The sequence below is a fragment of the Panthera leo genome, chromosome A2, assembly GCF_018350215.1.
Source record: "Panthera leo isolate Ple1 chromosome A2, P.leo_Ple1_pat1.1, whole genome shotgun sequence".
NCBI lineage: Eukaryota > Metazoa > Chordata > Mammalia > Carnivora > Felidae > Panthera > Panthera leo.
Window position 1 is genome coordinate 28,613,931 of NC_056680.1, and position 17,945 is coordinate 28,631,875.

The following is a 17,945-nucleotide window of genomic DNA, read 5'->3' on the forward strand; positions in this document are numbered from 1 at the left end:
GCTCTGGGCTGATGGCTCGGAGCCTGGAGCCTGTTTCCGATTCTGTGTCTCCCTCTCTCTCTGCCCCTCCCCCATTCATGCTCTGTCTCTCTCTGTCCCAAAAATAAATTAAAAAAAAAAAAAAAAAAAGTTGAAAAAAAAAAAAAACAACTATGGAGCATTCACATAATGGAACATTATACAGCAGTCAAACCAAATAAAGTAAGGTGCAGAATAGTGTATGTTGCATGTTGCTTTTTTTCTAAAAAAAAAAAAAAAAAAAAAAAGAAAAAGGAGAGTAATTTATACACATATTTTCCTATATACACTAAAAATACCAAAAAATTTTAAAAGAAACTAACCAAGGTGACAACCCTAAGGGAAATGGGGGCAGAGACAGGAGTATGGGGACAGAAGCAGAAGCAAAACTTTCTTTTTGTATTGTGTTGATTTTTGAACCATAGGAATATATTACCGACTCAGAAAAACATTTAAGTCTACTGAAAATAAAAAAAAATAAAATAAAACAAGATTATAATAACTCACACTGCAGGCAGTAGTAGAAAATGATACATATGAAGAGGGCAATTTGATGATATACATCAAGGACTCTACAATTAGACCCTGGACCTAGTAATTTGACTTCTGGAAGGAATTTAAGGAAAAAGTGAAAGATTTGTATATACACACACATACACACATTCTTACACAGAGATGTTCACTACAGAATTATCTGTCATAGTTAAAATTTTGAGAAAATTTTGAAAAAATAATCAGTCCAAGAAATTATGGAACATCCAAACAATTGAGTGATAGGCAGCTGTTAAAAAGTACATCAAAAACAAATATCTTAGCAATACAGAAAAAATATTCATAGAGTATTTTTGAAATCATTCATTAATTCTTCAGTAAAATTGGTAAAGTGTTTACCAGGTGCTCTGCATTGAGATGGATGCTGATTAAAAACTCCAGTTATGAGGCAGTACATCAGTGGGTAATCCCGCTTTTTTGTGCATTTATAACTAAACTGGAAGGATAAACACCAAAATGAGAACAGTGATTACCTCCTGGTGGTGAGATTACAGGTGAAATATATTTTCTGTAATGGTCATACATTACTTCTACAGTAAGAGCAAAAAGCATCACTTTTTAAAATCAGGCTAACACCTCCTAGGATCAAAAATGAATCACTTCCATCTCTCTTCCCTCAGCCCTCCCTGATTCACTGAACACAAGCAAGGTGTCTCCTTCAACCACAGCCATCCAGTGATCAGTAAGAAAAAGCCAAGAATACTGTAGATATCTCCTTGACATCTCTGAGCTGCCGCAACCCACCTGTGCCCTCCCCCACCATTTCTAGGTTTCTTCTTCTGTTGAAGAAATAATCCTCTGGTTTTTTAAGCCACTCTAAGTTGCATTTTCTGTTACTTGCATCTGAAGGCATTCTGAGCTGACAGGGTAACATACTAAATAATAAAGGCCGTGTTATGGCTCGGATGGGTAGTCCAAAATGTTTATTGTGATCACCAAGTTGAACCTGTAGACTGATGTTAATTACCTCACCAGCTTCTGGCTCCATAGTCTTCTCTGAAGTTCTTGGGAAACAGAACACAGGAGAAGCTGTTAGTGGGGAGTCCAGGCACACAGGGAGCACTACCTATAGCGTGAAGTATAGAAAAACTGGGTAGCTACTCCTACCACATACAAGATGACCCAGCATTTCCGCTTCTGAGAATGCATCCTAAGAAAAGAATCATGGATGTGATGACGCATCCACGCAAATATTCTTCATTAATATATATCAGAAAGAGAGGTGGGCAAAACCTAGTGCTGAACAATTGGAATAGAAAGGAAAATTGCATGTTCTAACAGTGGAGTACTTTGCAGTCATTAAGGCCTGGGAATATGCACTCAATACACTGATGAGTGAAAAACAGGTAGCAAGGTGCTATATAAATTCAGAAACCAGAACAAATTTATACATGTAATAAAAAAGGAATGAGAGTATCCACTGAAATATTGATAATGCAGCCACAAGGGGGGTAGAATGACAATGTTATTTTATTTTTGAGCATTTGTCTTTTTGTTTAAGCTTCTAAAATAAATGTATTTTCTTATGCAGCGGGTAAGAAGATTTTTTTTTTAATGTCCCCTTTTCATAGAATAATGTGGGCCCTCCGACCAAGATGTTGGCCTCATCAACACCAACTTAGTCTAATAACTGCCTGCAGATCCAATGGTGTTAACAAGAAACAATTTATATTTGTGTTTTAAACACAGACTGAGGCTGGGGCACCTGAGTTGGTTAAGCATCGGACTTCAGCTCAGGTGACGATCTCACACTTTTAGTTCGAGCCCCGCATCGGGCTCTCTGCTGTCAGTGCGGAGCCCGCTTCAGATCCTGTCTCCTTCTCTCTCCACCCCTTCCCCACGCATACTCTTTCTCAAAAATAAACATTTAAAAATAATAATAATAAATAGACTGATGCCAACGGCAGCAAGCTGAGATACAGAAAAAGATAAAGAAATTTTGTTTCCAGGTAAATTTGCGTTATATAAATGCAGTATGTTTTCTTTAATTCCATAAATACAGTTTTGATGCTGCCAATTTGAGAAATTATTAACATTTCCTTAAATAAGTCTATTCTCTATTGAAGCTCATTCCCTTGCACAAAATGGAATGATCTTGGAAACAATATAAAGGAATGCTGATTTGCTATGTCATTGATAAAAGCATAGTCATTTACATAAAAAGCAAGTCATTTACATCCTTGTCTTGATCCACTAGACTTCATTATGCAGAAATAATAGCTATCAAGCAGGTCTGACCTTTGTACCATCTGGGGACAACAGCTAATACAGCTCTAGCTCCTGGATCACAGGACCTAGGCCCACTTCTAGCCTCACCACTTGCTAGCTGGGTGTCCTGAAGTGTTTACTTAACCTCTCAGAGTTTCAGCTTTCTCATGTGTATACAGAGATAGTAAGAGTATCTGCCTCAGAGAGCTGCCATGAAGATGAAATGAGCGAATCCACACAAAAGGGTCTGAGTTTCATTCCTCACCCACAGTAATCTGATAAAAAGTAAGCTCTCTTCTAATTTGGTTTCATCTTATATGTGGAGATAGACCCTCGACCTGGAACATTAGATTCCTTTTTTTCTTTTTTTTTTTTTGACTTGTAACAAAATGTTTTTTATTTATTTATTGTAAGGCAAAGTATATAACCATTAAAATCAAATGGCGGGGCGCCTGGGTGGCTCAGTCGGTTCGGCATCCGACTTCAGCTCAGGTCACGATCTCGCGGATCCGTGAGTTCGAGCCCCACATTGGGCTCTGGGCTGATGGCTCAGAGCCTGGAACCTGTTTCCGATTCTGTGTCTCCCTCTCTCTCTGCCCCTCCCCCGTTCATGCTCTGTCTCTCTCTGTCCCCAAAATAAATAAACATTAAAAAAAATTTTTTTTAATAAAATCAAATGGCAATACACAGCTCTTAGAAAAAAAAAAAACAAAAACAAAAAAACTCTTGCCTCATTTCTTCCCATTTCCCAGCTGTCATCCCCAGAGATACCTGCATTCAAGCATTTTAGTTATCTTCTGTTCTCCTCATTCTCCCGCGAGAGATATATCAGTTTTCCAGTTTTATTGAGAGATAAGTGACACACAGCATTGTGTAAGTTTAAGATGTGCAGCACAATGTTTGGATTTACATGTATTGTGAAATGATTATCACAACAGGCTTAGTTAACAACCATCCTGTCATATACATACAATAGGGAGAAAAGGAAAAAAATTCTCCTTGTGATGAGAACCCTTAGGATCTAATCTCTTAACTTGCCTGTATATGCTACAGAGGTGTTAGCTACAGTCATCATGTGGTATGTGACAGCCTAGGACTTATTTATCTTATAACGAACTGGACGTTTGTGCCTTTGACCACTTTCTTCCAATTCCTTCCCCCCCTCCCTTCGCCCCCTGGCTCTGGTAAACACAAACCTGATCTTTTCTTTCTAAGTTCAGTGTGGGATTTTTTTTGTTCTTGTTTTAGATTCCACAAACAAGGGGCACCTGGGTGGGTCAGTTGGTTAAGCATCTGACTTTGGCTCAGGTCATGGGCTGAGGTCATGATCTCACCGTTCGAGAGTTCAAGCCCCCCATCGGGCTCTGTGCTGACAGCTCAGATCCTGGAGCCTGCTTCGGATTCTGTGTCTCCATCTCTCTCTGCCCCTCCCTGCTCACGCTCTGTCTCCCTCTCTCTCAAAAATAAGTAAGCATTAAAAAAAATTTTTTTTAGATTCCACAAATAAGTGAAATCAAACAGTATTTTCTTTCTCTGACTTATTTCACTTAGCATAATGGCCTCAGGGTCCAACCATTCTCATTTTTTACAGCTGAATAATACTCCAGGGTGTGTGTGTGTGTGTGTGTGTGCACGCGTACCCTAACTTCTTTCTCTGTTTATCCATCAACAGACTTGTTTCTCTAGCTTGGCTACTGTAAATAATGTTGCTATGAACGTGGAGGTACAGATATCTTTTCCAGGTAGTGTTTTCATTACCTTTGTATGTATGGAACATTAGATTCTGAAGAGGCTCCAGCATCCTATTTTAAGAATTCATGTTGGACATAGATATTTGACTTTTAAGTACAGACTTGACATCATTTATTTAATGTCCCCTATGTTAAACGAGATGCTCAGAGAAAATGGTGGATCTTTTAGACCACTAAAAATCTGCTTCAGCATGTGTATTAGAAAAGGCAACTACTCCCATTTGCTTTGTCCTATATATATATATATATATATATATATATATATATATTTTTTTTTTTTTTTTTTTTTTTTTTTTTTTAGAGAGAGAGAGAGAGCAAGTGACCAAGCAAGTAGGGGCAGAGGGAGAGAGAGAGAATCCCAAGCAAACCCCACACTCAGCACAGAGTCCAGCACGAGGCTTGATCCCATGATCCTGGGATCATGACCTGAGCTGAAATCAAGAGTTGGGCGCTCAACCGACTGACCCACCCAGGCGCCCCTGCCTTTTCCTATCTTATTCTTTACAAAAAGCACTACATTCTTGGTATTGTGACTAATAATACAAATGAGAGCTAAAACCATCACTCACATGTATTTGGTACTTACTATATACCAGGAAGTATCCCACATATTTTCATGCATTATCTCATTCTCACAATTAACCAATGAGTTACGTTCTGATTATTCCCATTTTTTCTATGTTTATTTATTTATATTGAAAGAGCACATGTGCATGAGCAAGGAAGGGGCAGACAGAGAGGAGAGAAGGAATCCAAAGCAGGCTCGGCCCTGTCAGCACAGAGCCCGAAGCGGGGCTTGATCTCATGAACCGTGAGATCATAACCTGAGACAAAATCAAGAGTCCAACGTTTAACTGACTGAGCCACTCAGGCACCCCTATTATTCCCATTTTTTAGATGAGGAAACTGAGTCACAAAGAGACAGAAAAGTCCTGAGTCCAGATATAAATATAATATATAACAATAATAACAATAATAACAACACAGCACTGGATTTCCAAACATCATCTCTTATGCTTAGGACAACCTTGTACTATTCCCAATAATGGATAAGAAACTAAGAACTAAAGTAAATTAGCTAAGGCAAGATATAGGTTCATGTGGCCCCAAAACCAGCCACTCCAAGCAAGTGCCCCTCTGCAGACAGAACAAGGAAGGGCTTAGCAGATTCCTGAAGGTCTCCCCTAAGGTTATAGGACATTGGAGAGGCACAGGACTTCAGAATTACCAGATCCAAGCCCCCTCACTTTACAGATGTGGAAAGGGAGGCCCAGAGAGAGGATAAGACTTGCAGAAGGCAGTGAGAGCCACAACTAAAACCTAGGTCCCCTGACTCCCTGCACCACATCCTTGTGGTGACATGATGAGACCCTGTCACACGGAGTCAGCCATGCTCGACTCTGTGAAAACAGGAAAGGAAAGCCTGACTGCCTCATAGTGATGATGTCGGCCTGTTGCCTCTCCCCCTGCTCCCTGCTGACTCTGGGGACTATTGCACATACTTCTGGCACATTCAGAACTGGCAAGAGCAGAAAAGCTTGGGAAAGGAATCCACAGCCAAGACAGGGAGCTCGCAGTGCCCTTTCATGATCTAATAGGAGCCAATTTCCACTATGATTCTCCTGAAGCAGAACTGGAGATCTGGAGAAGGAGAGTGGCTCTAGCACATGTGGGTTTCTGTTGTAGACACCAGACACGAACATAACCTAAGTCTCTGAAAACGTGATCAAAATGAGCAAGTCCCCTGAATCTTTTCCAACTAAATGCATGCCTTTCCTAGTTTTTGCAATGGATAAAAAACAAATAAGAGAAATTTTTAAAAACAGAATTTTAGACGTGTTGAATTAAAATTCCTTCGGTATTATGTAATCCTTGAAATACAACAGTTGTTTACTAAACTTTGATTTCTAAGCTTCCCTTTGATGACAAATATTAATATTTATCATTTTTCTGATGTTGGACTAATGAGAATCTTAAGTGTTTATGAGAAGGCATTTAAATATTACAGTACGGTGGATGTGTTTGTCTTCTGATCTCTATTTCTCTGTCTTTAACATCAAACAGCATTTATTTTTTGTGTTGAATCCTGGGTTGTTGTTCACCAACATTTGCAGCAAACTCTATATGGCCAGAACCGATGGCGTCTACGCTTACTTGATGACCAAAGGGAATATGACAGCCCACTAATAACACAGTACTATGGGAAGGATGTAGCCCTGATTTTCAAAGTGAAAACTGGGACCCATGTGCAACTACCAACCAGCAGGAGTAGACAGAGCAACATCCCAGGTTTAATGACACCAATCAAGGTAATATTTATTGAATGGTGGCTACATATCAGGCACTATGCAAGGGCATGCTTCACAGCAACCATCTCACTTGATTCTCACAACAGCTAACAGCTAACTGGTATTATCGTTGTTTTACAGAAAAGCGAGATGCAGAAAGGTTGAGTCCTTTGCTCAAGATGACACGGCTAATGAGAAGCAAAGACAGGAGTTGGTCCTCAGAGCCAGAGAATAGGTTTTTGTCTCTACTCCCTTCCTATGAGCCCCTTCTTGACTCCCAGCATTTGAAAATTCCTATATCACCTGCATGGAGCAGCAGCCTTCAAGGTAACCCAGACTTTCAGATCTTGATGGTAAGGATGAGACATAACTCATCCTGTCCATCACAGGCCATGTGCTGCTTTATGCATGGAGAAAGAGCAAGAAACAGTACTACAAAATGTCCATGCCTTCAGGGAGCAAACTTCTGAAGAGGGAAAATACACAATATTAACACAATCAGCAAGGCACTCTCTCCAGGAAAGGGAGGAAAGGGGAGGCTGTACGATTCAAGAAGCAGTAAGGGGGCTGAGGTCCAGGACTTCAACAGATTTCACTTACCTATACCCTCCGTGCAACCAAGACTCAGCTAACCAGAGAAGTAATGGAGCAGAGCCCAGAAGTAAGAGGCACAGTGCAAAGTTCAACATCGAGTTCTAAGTTAGGGACCAGGTGATGGGAGGCAGCATTAGCAAAATAGCCAGTACTCCTGCCTTCATAGAGCTTCCTTTCCTTCAGAGGAAAGAGGGCACCAATCAAAAATGGAGGTTAAATAAAAGCTATAAAAAAAAGTATAAGTCAAGGAAGCTAAAACACAGGAACTAACCTACAGAGACCAAAGAAAAAGGCCTCAGTGAGTGTGGAGTGAATTAATTAATGATGAGCAAGGAAATGACTCACAACCAGGAACTGGCAAGAATACAGTTGGAGATTAGGTACAGACACTGGGGTACCAGGCGAGTCAGAGACTGTCAAGGCAGAGCCCAGTGAGGTCCATGGTCAGAGCAAACTTCAGCACTGAGTCGGATTTGCTACCGGACCTGTCACCAGGCTGTCATCCCACATTCCACCTGCCTGCTTACCTTAACTTCCAGACATCACCTACTTCCAGATCCTGGTCCCACTCTCCACTTACCTGTCCCTAGTGTAGGCAGCTCCTACCACACCAAGAGTGACTCACAGCAACCTGGCCAACCCAAAGTACCAGAAGCTGCTGTGTAGACCACCCAAATCCAGTGATTAGTATTCATAAGCATAAGAGTAGTCAACACATGCCAAGAGCTTTATACATACAATCTTACTCAACCCTCACAACATCCAGAGTCAGTGACTGTTACAAGTTCCATTTTAAAGATGACGAAACAGACCGAATCAAGACCTGTCCATGTGTCCACATCTCATACCCGGTAAAGCCGCATGCCTTGGGTTTACAGATCTGGGTCTCTGAGCTCAAAAATAATAAAAATGTAAAATATAATAACAATAATAAAAATAAAAGCTAACATTTACTAAGAAATTATTATAGGAGAGGTACTCGTGCTAATATCTTATATAGATTATCCCATTTTATTCATACCTTCCTATGAGATACACACTCACTATGTCCATTTTATAGAAGAAAATAAAATTCTTGGGCAACACAACTTGCCCAAGATCACCCTCGACCTGTAAGAGACTGCCCTATGTATTTGCGAACTCCTAACGCTCTTCATCGCATCACAACAGAATGGTAGCATAGGAGGAGCCATAAAGAACTGGAACCTTGCTTTCTAAGTGTGGCCCATGGACCAGCAGCATCTGTACCACCTGGGAGCTTTTGAGACATGCAGGAGCTTCTGGCCCCACCAGGACCTTTCCATATCATTCCAGCCAGTCCCCAACCCACGAGAGCTGCACCCAGCTGTTTCATCTGCACTGGGAAGCCCAACACAGCTAACTCCTCCAGGCCAGGGAAGAGCTGGCCTGTTGCCTCTCAGAAGTTCAAGAGCCTAGAGGAAGCCGTGGCTTAGAAGAAGCTTTCTGTCCTGCTTGGAGGGGCCAAGAGAAGGCCTCAGCTGCAACCTTCATCTGTGGTCACTGGCTGCAGAAGCTTCTGGCCTTGCTCGTACCCACTCAGCCAGCAGATCCCAGCAACTGGGATTTCACATGGCAGTGGCCACCTGCTGTTTTTGTACCCCAGTATCACTTCCCCTCTTCTGAAGGTGCCAGCACCTCTCATTCATCAGTTCCCCTCCGTGTGATAACCAGGCAAGCAGGGCACAGCACAGCTCAGGAGGGCACCATTCACATAGGTATTTGTAAAAACAAAAAAACTTTCCATCCCCCCCTCCACCTGACCATCTTTGTTGTTGTTACACCCCTTCCATACCCTCTGCCTTTACTTCTCCGTCTGGGTGGCTTTTTCCTGCCCTCCTTGGGACCACTACCTCTCTATCCACCAGCCTCATTCCTGGGAGAATCTGAACAGGAATCGCCTGTGTTCCTGGGCTGAGACAAACAACCTTACCCCAGCAGGTTCCAGCCCCCTCCTCTGCCGGTCCTCCCAGCACACACCTGCTCCGAGGCATCCTTAGAACGTCTCCGGGCACAACCGAGCAGGTACTGTCCTGCTGGTAATGTGGAAACTTAAGACAGCAATGAGTTCTAGGGTGGTTTTTTTTCCCCAAAATGAAGACATGGGAAGAAGACCTTAAGCCTTGCAGAAAATGAAAATTTTGTTCTTACCATCCACCACATGCTTCAGTGATTAAACGACTACAGACCATACTCTCCTCCAAACCGTGCTCAACTAAAATATGCAAGCACTAAACCTCATGAGAGAGTACTGATACTTCCACATTATCTGTGATGGGTTTTAGCTCCAATAGCTGTGAGTCTGAGAAACTGCAAAATACACTGAATTTTAATGGAAATCTGATTCTTAATAAAAAGAGGTAAATCCATAACAAGGAAGACTAATAAACACATAAATAGACTCAGAAAGAGCCTTTCAGTTCCAGAATACTGTCGAGGTGTGCCTTTTGCAAACCTCTTAGCCAGTTTCTCATTTTCCCCTTCTATTCCTACTTATTTATCATTAAAAGAAAACCTTGGCATATGTACAAAATATCCCCCAAATATGTAATTTTTAAATGGATTTTAAACCCTCCAACGAGAACACTTTTTCCTACTCTCTTTTTCCCCTCTATTAAGTCAACACAGTAGAAAAATAAAACTACTACAATTGTGAAATGACCTCCTGGTGAGTAAAAAACGCTCAGGAAATGCTGAAAAACCAAATTGTGGTGCAGGGTAATCGAAATTCAGGCCAAGAATGCTCCTGGACACTGGATACAAGGTTTTAAATATAAATATTCAGACAGATACAAACCTACATATACACATTTTCTATAAGAAAAAAAAAAAAACTTTTAAAAGGAAAAGTTCCCCAAATACTATGGATAATCCATCAAATGGAAGGTATTTAATCAAATTAGCTTAATTATTCTGCCCTGAAAAGGAGGGTGAGGGTAACTCTAAAAAAATTAAAAAGGAAACAAATCTTTATAATAGGCAACTCTCTGGAAGCCTCCGTTTCAGGCTACTGAATTAGAATGGTCAGATGCTACTGGTTCATTCCCACGGTGGGCGTGGGGCCTACTTAATTAAAAACAAAAAAAGAAAGAAAGAAATTTAAAATAAAAATTTAAAGAATGTTACTAGTTAAAACCGGTGGTAGTGTGTATCTGAACAATAGTTGAAACCTTTACAATAATGAAGCCACAGCTCACGAAAGCATGTAACTCAGTTTCTTTTGAACGTAATTGTAATGGGTTACTATTTTTTTTCCAGCTATGAGGCATAAAACAAACTAAGTATCAGGAAGAGAAACACAGCCTGAAACAAAATTGAGAATCCTAAGTCAGGCGAGCACAACTAGAGATACAAAATGGGACAGGGGGTGGGGAGGGGTGCCTTTGGATTTGACCCCAAAGATAACCCGGAACACAACCTATGGTTGTAGTTCATCAAATTCCAGGAGAGCTTTGTGACAAGGCTTTCATGCCCAAAGCCTTCAAAATGCTACATTCTACATATTTCCCTCCCCACACAGGACTTTCACCTGTTAGACTGTACTGATTCATTTCATGATGTTCTGTTGTTAGAATCAGTGGTTGTCACTCCTAAATGCACTTCAGACTCACCTGGGAAACTTAAAAAAGAAAGTAACGCTGCCTGCCTCCCCTCCCACGCTCTGATTTAATTTTTCTGGATGGGACCAGCCCCAGGTGACTTGAACTTGCAGCAAGGGCTGAGAACCACTGGTTGAAAATCAATCCAAACAGGTTAAAATTATGTAAAGAAGGAAGCACCATAATTGGGCTAAGTAAATTTACATGAGGAAGCAAGGTGCCTCAAATTCCCTTCTTAATCAGATATAAGATGATACTTTAAGGATCCCAGATTTTTTCTTCATCAAATTTAGAGTCTCAATTGCATGGGAGAAATATATCTAGTTGCCCATAATGCTCCAGCTTTTACCAAAGGACTGAAGAAGTTTGGCACATCACATGCGAGACGGAGACAAAAACTGTACAATGAAGAGTGAACTATTCCATCTAGTACTCAAAATATGATAAACAAGGTAACGTGGAGCAGGGTGCATGAGGTTGTCTTATCAATTAACAACAGTAAGAGCAAATTCACAGCTACCATTTCTTGACTGCCGGTTACTGTGCTAAGCACTCTCTATGGGTTACCTCCCGGAAAATTTCAACAATTTGAAATCTGAAACAGGAATCATCACCTCCATTTCACAGATAATAAGGAAACTGAGACTCAGCAAGACTAGGACATTATCCCCAAGTCACACTAAAAGTAAGGTGTCAAACCAAGACTGTAATCCAGGTCTTTGACCCTCTAGCGTCCATTCTCTCTTTTTTTTAATTTTTTTTAATGTTCATTTATTTTTAAAAGAGAGAGACTGAGCACAAGCAGGGGAGGGGCAGAGAGAGACAGAGGCAGAGACAGAGAATCTGAAGCAGGCTCCAGGCTCTGAGCTCTGAGCCATCAGCACAGAACCCAAAGCGGGGCTCGAACTCACGAACCGTGGGAGCCTGACCTGAGCCAAAGTCGGACCAAATGAGCCACCCGGGTGCCCCTGTAGAGTCCATTCTTGTAACCACCACGATCTCCCATCTAGATCGCGCAAAAGTTTCCTCAATACTTGCTCCTCATAGTACAGTCCGTGGACCAATGGCATCAGCCTGAATCTCTGGCCTATTTCACATATACTGAATCAGAACCAGCAGCTTATGATCAGCAGGAGATTCCTACGGTCATTAAAGTTAAAACAAACAAACAAACAAAACACAGGTCTACCTGGACAATTCTCTCTCACAAGCTCATCATCATCTATACTGCATCCACACTCTTAAAAAACAAATCCTATCATTTCATTTCCCCACTTAAGACTATAAAATGGTTTCCCAAATGCCCTTGGAATAAAGTCCAAAATTCTTTTACAATACAGGTAACTGGACTCTGAATAATATCACTGGTGGCTGCCAGTGCAGCCCTAGCTCCCCAAGTCCCACAACCAGTGATTTTTATACCCCAGACACAGAGACCTTTCCACTCATCAAACCCCAATACCCACTCTTCCTTTCCTACTTCCTCTTTCCTGCCTTCCTTCTTCCTCTAAGCTCTTCCCTGCCTAAAATTAACCACCACCCACCACCACAACCAACTCCATGCCAGCCACATTCACAGCTGTGTCTCCAGGGCCTACCAGTGAGGTGCCTGGCACAGAGCTAGGTGCAGGATAAATGTGCAGAATAAACAGATGCTACTGAGGGCTTCTGCTGTTCCCTCTGCCCATCTGCTCTTTGCTCTTCCCCATTTCTCCTTCTCTGTCCCCTGCAGCACCCCTTTTCTCTCACTCACTCCTTATCAGTAACCAATAGCCTCATGGCTATTGCAGGTGTCAGCTTTAGAGAGACACCTGCCATGTCCACGTGTCCATTGCCCTGGGGTTAGTCACCAGCAGGGTGATGACTGTTTCACTTTAACCCTGAGACACCTGGAATAGGCCTAGTCCTTTCCAGAAATAGAAAGAAGCCCTCACTGACAAGGGCAGGCCGCTTTTCAATCTGATATTTAATATATAGACGGAACCACAGATCAGGGACCTCTCAGCAGGCAACGTAAAGGCGAAAGCTTGACTATCTATCTCTCTCCCCACGCAAAGAGTATCACTGTGCTGGCAAGATCAATTATCAAATTTGCGGGCACACTTGACATGTGATGGTCAACCTGGCTGTTCTAAGAAATCAAATGGCAAATCCTTTTATAAAATAGACACCTGCCTCAAGTTTAAATCGTGACTAAATGTGATATATTTTCATATGTTGTTTACTTTTATTACAAAAATAAGAGCTACTAGCCATCTATTGAACACTAGCTACTGAGTGCCTGACAACATGCTCCAAGCCTTAAAAACATCACCTTATTTAATCTTTATCATCACGTTATGAGGTACAAATGCTGATTATTCCTAGTTTACAGAAGAAACCAAGGGCTAAGTGCCCTAAGAGGGAAGGCTGGGATTTAAATCATAGGCCTCCAGACTACCACTCTCTATGGCTTCTTTGTTATGTTTTGCTATTTGGATCACTTTCTCGTCTGAGAAATCACAGACATGGACATTCCCAAAGAAACAGCCCCTTGGAAGATGACCTCAAAGGCTGAGATTTTTTTCATCGCAATGTAGACACCGAAAGGAAAGCAACCTGCTACATCTTATATTTCAAAGCATTTCTATCTTAAAAGAGATTCAAGAAAAAGATGTGGGAACAGAGCTTAGGGATGCTTATGAATGCAATTTCACAAACATTTTTTCAGTGTCTACTAGTGGTCAGGCATGTGCTGGAAGCTGAACAAGCAGACTGTTAGCTGGGAGAGCGCTGGGCAGGCGGTAGGGAGGGGGCAGGAGGGGTTGGGGAGAACATCTCTCATGATGACTGTTTATGAATGTTTAGTCGATAATTTATAAAAACGTTAGTTTAGTAACTAATTATGTAGAAAGCATCTTTCACACACACAAGAGGTAAGTTACCTGCTTTATTATCTACGAACTGAAAGGGCCAATGTGCCTTCTAAAACTAAAGTTTTATATAATTCAAACAACGCATGTGTATATTTCTGATACCCTAAGTTAGCTAGTGGGTTAGAATGTAACTTGTGCGAATGCAAACACAGTGTCAGATTTTGTTCTCAAGGGTCTGAAAGAAAAAAAGGGAAAAAAGCATGGGGAACCAAAACAAGACATTCCCAAAATAGAAAGGGAGCATATTGAAGCTGCATGTATATACAAATAAAGAGAGGAGCACAGAAATATTTCCTAAAGCATTCCACCAAACGCTTCCAGGAATAGGAACAGGATGAGAACACCAAATAAAAGAAATCATGAACCTGAAAAGTCATATACAGTACTATGAGGCCTCCAGAATCCTGTCTCCTGGCAGAAACAAGAGGCTTTTGACACGAGGGCATGAGATGAAGACCATAGATCACTTTCCTCATTTATAAAATAAAGGAGTTAAATCAGATGGTTTTTAAGGTCCTTCCAGCCCTTACTCATTAGCTCCTTTAATCCATGTGGCCCCTGCACCTAAAGAGGATGGGCATATGAAGATGCTCAAAAAATATTTGCTTAATTAATAAAATAGTACGACCTTACCAATAAGAAGAGGGCCTTTACAACAATGGGTCCTGGACTATGGCCTACAAAAAACAAATTAGGAGGGAAACCTTATCTAAACAGCTTCACATCTAGTGCTCCTCCTAGCTGACTGATGGTAGAATGAAAATAACCCTGGACTAGGAAATGAATCGCTCGGGTCTAGTCTCATCTCTGACACAAACCAACCCTATGACCTTGGGTAAACTGCTTTAGCACCTGGTCCAGTTTCCTCATCTCTAAAAGAAAGGTATTATAAAGCTAAATATAGCTAACATTTGTGGAACTTTTACTATATGCCAGGAACTGTTCCAAGATCTTTGCCTTAAATTTAAATGATCTCAAAGGTTTTTGCAGCCCTAACATTTAGTCTCTGACTACAGAGGAAACATGGTATAATGGAAAAATTCCAAATTCTGTACTCAGAAACGTTGGGTTCCCTCACTCTGTTAGGTGGGGTCTTTTTCTTTTCTTTTTTAATTATTTTTAATGTTTATTTATTTTTGAGAGACAGAGCATTTGTGGGGGACGGGCAGAGAAGGAGGGAGACACGGAATCCAAAGTGGGCTCCAGGCTCTGAGCTGTGAGCACAGAACCCTACCTGGAAGTCAGACTCACAAACTAGGAGACCATGACCTGAGGCAAAGTCAGACACTTAACCAACTAAGCCACCCAGCACCACCACCCCCACCCCCAGCATCTCAGGTGCGGCCTTTTTCTAAGCAGAGACTATCAAGGAGACTGGGTCACAATCCCAGTACTTCTATTCACTAGCTGAGTTAATTTGGACAATTTGCTTAACTTTAATTGCTTTACTAAAACTTTTAGTTTTCTTATATGTGAAATGCATATAAAATGGTTATCTCATACAGCATTTGAGAGAATTAAACTATAATAACTAAAGGTAATAAATATAAATTACATTTTATTACTAGGTGTGTCATGTGGACAAATCATATTCTCAAGGTTTTTCCTCATCTACAGATGGCAGGTACGGTGTTACAAAAAGAAGTAATATGAACACTCTGTAAATTATCCAGTGTTAGCTGTGTTTGAAAGCATGCATATTCCCTAACACTTGGAAAAGCACATACAATACTCCCCTATCTAATACTTGTAACAGCATATACAATCAATGACGACGACACCTACAAAAGACATCTTTACTAGCTATATCTCTCCAGTACCCAACAACTGCTTTCCTAAACAATTCTCTCTAGTCCCAGCTCCAAGCAGGTGGACACAGAGGCTGCCAGCCAAGAACGCAGTGCCACCTGGAAGTTGTAGTTCCGAGTCAAAGGCGCAATCCACAGAAAGGCTGGAAGTGAGACTTCATCTCCCAGGAGACACCTCGCCGCACCACATGGCACGCTGGGAGATAGAGTACCAGCCCGCCGGGAAACAGGCGGCAGGACTCCAACTCCCAGACGCCTGCGCTACTCAGGCCGCCGGCAGTAACATGGAGCCTGAGAGGGAGAGTTCAGGCACACCCGGCTTAACAGGTGCGAGTAGGAGTCGCTTTCGGTAGTCCCAGGCCCAGCCTAGGTCAGGGCCTTTCTACAACAACCACTGAGCTCATTTTTCTGCTGGTCCCCGGCACATTTCTTGAGTGATCCGAAATAATAAAGCAGTAAATCTGCAAGTGGCAGACTTCCACAAGCAAGACCTCTCTTAGCTTTCGGCTCCAGCCAGCATCCTTGGGCCACTTCGGTAAAGATCTTTAAGCTCTTTTTTCCCAAATAAAGCACTGTGAGTGGCTGATCCAAGGTCATATAACAAAAGAATCTGATCCTAGAGAGTCGCCTCCAACTCCAGTTCCACTAACCAGCCTCCCCTCCCCCCTCCCCCCCCCCACACGTTTTAAATCCCCGCGTATTTTTGTATAAAAAACTACATTAATCCATAAAATAGTCCAAACGAGTCCTCATGAGTTCCCCCACCATAAAGCCAGTGCTTTGTGTTTTCAAAATGTCAAATGTAAGATTCCCTCCCAAAACACTACCTTCCCTCTACCTACATAGCTCCTTTCTTGGGCACGTGTTCAGCCCCCTCCCTTTGCGGATCCCAAAGCCGGGTGATTAACACAGTTTTGTTGGGGCAGCGATTTATGCTACTTGCCTATGACCTTGGAAAACCCTCAAAAAGCGGCTAGTGCCAATTACACCACCAGGTCTGGGTGCCAGGGTATCCCTGGAGCCGCTGGTGTGGCCCATGCCTTAGTTTACTCCTTTGTGCAGCGAATGAGGGGCGGGTTAGGGTTAGGGCTGTTGCTCAGAATGGGGCCTGAAAAGGTTCAAGGGGTAGGAGCGTCCTCCGGACAGACAACCTCCCCTGCCTCAAGGAGCTGTGCGAGCCAGACCCCATCCCACTGGACTGCGGGAGTAAGGACCAGACACGAGTGGAAACCCAGACCCGCACCCCAGAAACACTCTTCGACTGGGGCTTGCCCCCTGCCCCTACCTTCCAAGATCTTGGCAGCTGGGAAGTGAAAGGCAGAGGGAGGGAGCGCGGGGCAGAAGCGGCGCCTGGGCGTGTGCCCACTGGGGTGGCCACCTGAGGGACCCGGTAACCGGAGGGCAAAAAGTCTCCGGACTAGACGGAGCGGAGAGGGGACTACAATTCCCAGACGGCACCGCGGCGAGGGCGGGACCTAAGATGGCCGCTAGTCTGGACAGACGCAAGGGCCAATAGGCGTAAAGTATGATCCTGAACTGGGCCAATCAGAAGCCATAATGTCAGTAACTCTGATTCAGGGGTAGGAAACGTTGTTTTCAAGACAACAACTGAGGTGAGAATAGCTCTGGAAAGGGATTTTTGTCATAAACTGCACAAGCCTCCTTTTTCTCCAAGTGACAAATAAGACTCTTCAGGCTATTCTGCTTTTTTTCCCTCCTACTTCCTTTCTTCCTTTTAACTACCCCCCCCCCCCCCACTGGCTGGATTTACTTTCACTTCCTCTACTCACTCTGGATCGTTCTTGATTACTTAAGCCTTCTTTTCCTCATGTTTCTCTCGCCACACCGGTTCGCAGACCTTCACTTGATCCATCTTAAGACTACACTCCGCCTTCCCTGAAATCCTAACCAAAATTGTACCGCAAACTCCCTTGTCTCTTCCTGTCTACCATTTTTGTGCTGTTTTTCTTTTTAGCACTTTTCCTTACCAGTGCTGTGTGTAATTCATTTATCTTTTTTATCGTCTTGTCCCCTATAGTGGAAGATCTAACTAGATGACGATTTTTGTTCTGCTCACGGCAATATTTTTGGCACCTAGAAGTATATATAGTAGTAGGTACTCAGTAAATATACTTTGAATAATTGAATGAAATCTAGAGTAGTCTTTATTTTCTATTCTCCCTTTCTTTGGTGC

General features: G+C 42.3%; 1 protein-coding gene across 4 annotated transcripts in view; it reads right to left on the minus strand.

The window, feature by feature from the left end:
- Nucleotides 1-17,165, minus strand: part of FHIT (fragile histidine triad diadenosine triphosphatase) — a 1,408,202-nt gene extending 1,391,037 nt beyond the window's left edge. For 3 of the 4 annotated variants that reach the window (XM_042929865.1, XM_042929864.1, XM_042929861.1), the window contains exon 1: nt 17,037-17,165. The gene's annotated coding sequence lies outside the window, so the exon portion shown is untranslated. Of the gene's footprint in view, nt 1-1,537; nt 1,572-17,036 lie in introns of those variants that run through there. The other variant, XM_042929863.1, reaches the window with a different exon arrangement.
- Between the last annotated feature and the right edge of the window lie 780 nt (nt 17,166-17,945).